This window comes from Camellia sinensis, chromosome 4 (genome assembly GCF_055761805.1).
Source record: "Camellia sinensis isolate YWXY chromosome 4, ASM5576180v1, whole genome shotgun sequence".
Lineage (NCBI taxonomy): Eukaryota > Viridiplantae > Streptophyta > Magnoliopsida > Ericales > Theaceae > Camellia > Camellia sinensis.
In genome coordinates, this window is record NC_138964.1 from 60,440,049 (window position 1) to 60,445,966 (window position 5,918).

A 5,918-nucleotide genomic window follows, 5' to 3' on the forward strand; every position below is an offset into this window, starting at 1 on the left:
AAACAAAAGTTTATCTAACCCAATCATCAAATTAGCTTTCAATTCACAATAATGCCATAGATACGTCACCAAAATAAAGAAATACAAGGTTAAATGTACCCTACCTCAAGTTAAGAGCACAAGATCCAAGCTTCTAGATGAACTCTTCACCAAACACAAATCCAATCAATAGGAAGAAGGTTCTTCATGTGTACTTCACTCCTTGCAAGTAATTTAGGTTGGATCTTACGGGAATGAGAAGTATTTTAGGGTGAAAACTTAGGGTTTTCGAGCTTAGGGTGAGAGGGATGAAGAGAGAAAAAGGAAAGTGGAAAGAGATCTATAGTGTACTTTTTAAACTGTTGGATTCGCACAGACCACTCGAGCGCAACTTTCTTCGCTCGAGCGGACAGCACAACTATGAGAGGATCGCTGGAGCGACAATTCAACCGCTCAAGCGAAAAATGGAAAGTCCCAGAAGTTTTACAAAGCTACAGTGAAATTATTGGGAGGTCACATTCTGCGCTCAAGTGCAACTTCCTTCGCTCGAACATCCTCGCCTGCAAACCTACGAGATACTGGGAGTAGCAATTCTCCGCTCAAGCTACACCTCCTGCGCTCAAGCGGTCACTTGGAACAAAAAGTCACACACAAAATATACTCCAAAATCGATCTAAGCACCACAAGATCTATATATCAAAATATACCACAAATACACCAACGAACTCATATCAAGTTAAGAAAATAGACCCTACCGCTTGAAGTAAAGAGGAGACAAGCCGAAAAAACTGGCGACGAAAAGACGATCCGCTCAAATTAAATGGAAGCCCTCGTCGAGCTCTACGTTTTGGTATAAGGGACTAGGGTGTAAAAGATCAATGGATCTAGGTGTATTTGAGTGTAAAAGGTGAGTTTTAAAGAGAGAAAGTCTCTACTTAGGGTTTTGAAATGTTTAGAGAGAGAGAGAGAGAGAGAGATGAAAAAGTGACTTTTACGATCTGATATACACACAGACCGCTCGAATGCAAGAAACATCGCTTGAGTTACCAGACACAATAAGTGAGACCATTCGAGCAAAGAAAGTACTGCTTGAGCGAAGAATGCTACCTTCCCAGTATCTCTGCAAGCCTACAAAAGTATTGAGAGTTTTCAAAGATCGCTTGATCGCAAGAAGCACCGCTCAGGCGAAGAGGCCAAAATCTGGGCAACAACCATTTTAGAAAGCAAGCTACCAACTTATTCCAAACTCCACCACGACACTCCAATAATCAAGCTCAATGAAGTACAGGATGAATAAGACATAAACAACCACATAAGATAATGAAACCCGAATCCAGAATAGCCAATGGGTCGAGACTAAACCAGGATCACTATAACCTCCCCCCCTTAAGGAATTTCGTCCCCAAAATTGAAGAAACGCCAAAACCAAAAAGGCCATCCAATCTGTAAAAGGAAACACAATGGCAACCCAAGCTTAGATCCATCTGGGGATATGTTCCCAGATCTTGGTCCAACACTCCGGTTCCAAAGACCCCCGAACAACAAAATACTAAGAACATCTCACGGTTGCGTATTCGACCCACATAACTTACTGTGGTCTTTGAGACAAGAACAACAACCACCACAACAACAACAACAACAATAACAACCACTCGAACTCAAAGACGTCAACCACACCTAAACCACCTACAACACCGAAATCACCACCGAGTGCTCAAACGCCAGACACAGAGAAAAGAAAACTCCTCGCATACAAAGCTCCCAGTCAACTCTCTTGTAACTAAATACATAAATAAAACACGATTAATCAACTATGTTATGGCACATCAATGCCCGACAATTCTAAGTCCTTGCAAAAAAATAAACATACAATATGTAACTAGCAACTCAGGCTAGATCAAAACACGATTTCTCAACACAAGATATAAGATACCCCGTTAAAGTTAAAGAAAATGCCTTATTTTCCCATTTGTCTCAAAACACTTTGTTTTCTCCAAAAATTGTTCAAACTTACACCGTCACAATTCAAATACATTTTCAACTGTCCACAACAAAACTCAGAGATTTCCAAACTGTTTTTCCGAAAACCCAAGATGTTGTTTATAAAACCATTTTTATTTTGTTATTAATCTGTTGGATTCAGCTTTTTGTTAAATTGAAAACTTATATTTCAAGCCCAAAACCATTTTAGTTCAAGAGAAGTACCCAAGGCCACAACATCAAAATGAAATTTTTTTTCTTTCTTCAAAATCATTCATTAGCGTTCCTCCAGTGAACCACAACACAGTCACCCAACAAAAGCCATCAGATCCACAGTAATGCCACAATACCAAAACAAAAATTTCCACAATGATAATCCCTAGAAATTTTTGAAATTCTAGCAACGCAATAACACAAAAGAAAGAAACTTCATACCCACCAATCACATAATGGCGCAAAAGCGCTTATAAGACCAAAGTTCCCAACCGTAACCCCAAACTGGTTATCACAAACTCAAAAACAACCTTCCAACTATCCATACGAGACTTACATACCACACCAAGACACCGTTCAATTATACAACCCTCAATTCTCATCCCAAGGTGACTATATGTCAACTAACCTAAATACCAACCAATCAACTATCCAACACCACTATTCCGTACCATTCTCCAAACGCTGACATACCACTTAACTTCACCTAACTTAACATCACCACCAACATCTTGCCCAACCTTATCAACTCCGAAATGGAGGGTAATACTCAACCTTACATGTTCATTGAATCACTCTAGATTCCTCAAAGTTAACTCACATTACTCTGATTCTCAATTCACGCATCACAAATATGCCTATGTGGCATACACAACCTCACTTCACACTTGAGTCCGAAATGGACTTCTCAAATTACGACATAGCACACCCCCCCAGGTCAATGTACACACCAACACTTCAGACCACGCACACAAGGATCGATAAGTTCAAAACAATTCTAACAGAGCATATAGCGATCCCGGTTTTCCCTTTTACTGTTTAATAGTATCCCGGACTCGGTTCTGTGGTTAATAGTTGTTGTCTGTGTTGCATTTCCATCCTTTAACTCTTAGTAAGTGAGTTTAGAAATGTTTTGGGCGTGTTTTGAACAGGTTGGTTGAGCTTTGGTCTCAAGTGTTGTTGCCCAGGTTTTAGGTGATCCGCTCGAGCGAGTCCCTTTGCGCTCGAGCAGAGTCTGCATACTTTCAGTATCCTGTGCGTCTGCAAAACTACTGCAGATGTGTTTTTCATGCTCAAGCGAATTTCCTTACGGTCGAGCGGGTCGCGCTCGAGCGGGTATCTTGGCGCTCGAGCGGGTGTTCAAACTCTGTAAAAATGCTGGATGAGTGTAATCTACGCTCGAGCGGGTCATCTTTTGCGCTCGAGCGGGTGTGTTTTGTTTTTGTGTCTTGGCGCTCGAGCGGGTCTTTTTGCGCTCGAGCGGGTTCAGTTTTTGTGTTTGACGCTCGAGCGTCCTATTCTCCGCTCGAGCAGGTCATACATATATCAGATCTGGACTGCGATATTTTAAATCACTTTTTACACACACTCTCTCTCTCTCTCTTACTTTTCAAAACCCTATTTTTTAGAGCCTCTCTCTCTAAGATACAACTTCTCTCTAGGGATTGATCTAGTTCTTGGGTGTTCCTACCCTCATCTCTTTGTAAGAAAGTTAGAGGGTTGCGTGGGCTTCGTTTTGATCCGAAAAACTTTAGGATTGGAGCACTTCCAAATTTGGCTTTTCTTCCCCTTGGGTTCTCCATTTGAGGTAGGGATTCTCCTTATTCTTTTTCAATACTCCGTCTATAGATAGACATGTGGCAGTTTTGTATTGCATGAAAATCTTATCATGTTGAATTTCTTTGAAAACCATGTGAGGGAACCTAGGGTTGGTTGTTTTAGGATGATTATTTTATCATTGATAGTTCTTTAGGCTAATTGGAATGTAAATTAGCATGTTATTGTGGAAAGAAGAAAAAGCCCTGAATTATGTTTTGATTTGGCAAATTAAAATGTAGGGTACTTGATCAATGTTTGTAAGTCTCTATTGTTAATATGACTTGGGTGAAGGTGTTAATGCCTAAGGGATTAACTATGGCTTTAGGGTTGTTTTGAAATGAATGTATTGAATTGAGTCAGGTTATGGCTTTATAATGAATGGAATTGGTTTTTGTGAAATGAAAAAGGGGTTTTGGAATTGGAAAATCCTGGGAGTTGATCTTGGAAATGGGAAATGAAATGTTGACTCTATGCAAGTTTCAAAAAATAAATATGAGAATTAAATTATTGTATCATGAGTGTTGAATACACACATTTGGGGGTTTTAAATGTGGGTTTTATCCTTACCTATCGTACTAGTGTCATTGTTGGGTTTAAGATCTCATGAGAGTTGAGTCTTTATAATAGGTGTATTAAAATCATGCATCTAGAGGTTTTGTCCTTGGTCATCGGTGGAGGATGACATGGTTGTGTTGAATTGCCGTGTATGCATTACACTTGTGTTGATTGAGCATTGTATGTAATGAAGTGCTATGATACATTATATATGTATAATTGTTAGTGAGGAGATAGGTGATGTACTCCAGTGTGTGGGAGGAGATAGGGGATGTACTGCACACACCTATGTGTTCATATACTTTAACACATTGCTTATGTACCTTGAATAGTTTATGTGTATGTATTACACTTGTTGGTTATGTTCTGTTGTATTGTGATTATTGGTGTTGTACATCGCGCTTATAATCAGAGGTACCGTTACCTTCCAGCTAGCGCCTGGAGAACTGGATGCGCTGAGAATCTAAGGTACCACACCCTTCTAGCTAGCACCTGCTAAAATGGCATACCATTGTGAGAGTTGTATCCTTGGCTTACTGTGCATATAGCCGGTAGAGCAGAGCTTTATTGTTTTTGTCTCAGTGTATCTGAGTATATCATTGATTGCGATGGTTACAGCTTTGGAGGGCCGAGTTGCCTCATTTGTTGATTATATACTTGTTGATGATTTGTTATCTCCCTTTTATTAAAGGCATGCATGTATAGATATGAATGTATTGGGAACAAACCAAAATGCCATTGTGAGATTTTGGGAAAATGTGAAGGAAAATTAGGTATTTGAAAGTATGTTTTGAAAAAGGAAAAATCTGTTGTAAGTATGGAAAATGGGAGAAAGGTAGTGGGCTTAGTGAAATTGTTTTCTAAGATGTTGTTATTGTTATAAAAGTTTGGGAACCAGGGATAATGACAAGAAAAGAAAGATGAATTGCTTATAGCGTTGAGTGAAATGGCTGTTTTTGAGAAAAGCTCATACTTATGTATATTTTGTATAAACTGCCACATTACTATTCTAGTATGAGATTGAGCATTCATGATCATAGCTATCTGTAAGTTGTTATTGTTGAGGGCCATGTTGAGATCCCTACTGGACTATATGTTCATCTCACGTTGTTGAATCTTTTTCAGGTGTTAAGCAGGATGTGCTACAAGATTTGGATCTTCTTACTTGTTGGTCACGGGGCCTCTTTTGTGTTGGCGGAATGCCATATATGTAAAAGGGTTACACCCTTCTTCTTGATTCTTTAATGATGTAAGCCTTCGGACATTTTATTCAGTATGTTCATGTTGTATTTAATTCGCATTCGGATGAGAGAATTGTTATTTATTTCTACTCATTGGACTAAAGAGTTTATTTCCGCATGTTATCTCTGAACTTGAATTAAGTAAATGAATTTGGTAATGATTTCGAGTAATAAAAAGTGGGGCGTGACAACTTGGTATCAATGCGAGCCGGGTTTGAATACTTTGGGCTCGTGGGAAGTGGTTTTTACCACAGTGGGTGTGCTACGTATGGTGAGGACGTTGCATATGGTTAACCTGAATGCTAGGACTTGTGTGTTGCATTTATGTGAACATGGGATTAAGTTTCCAGG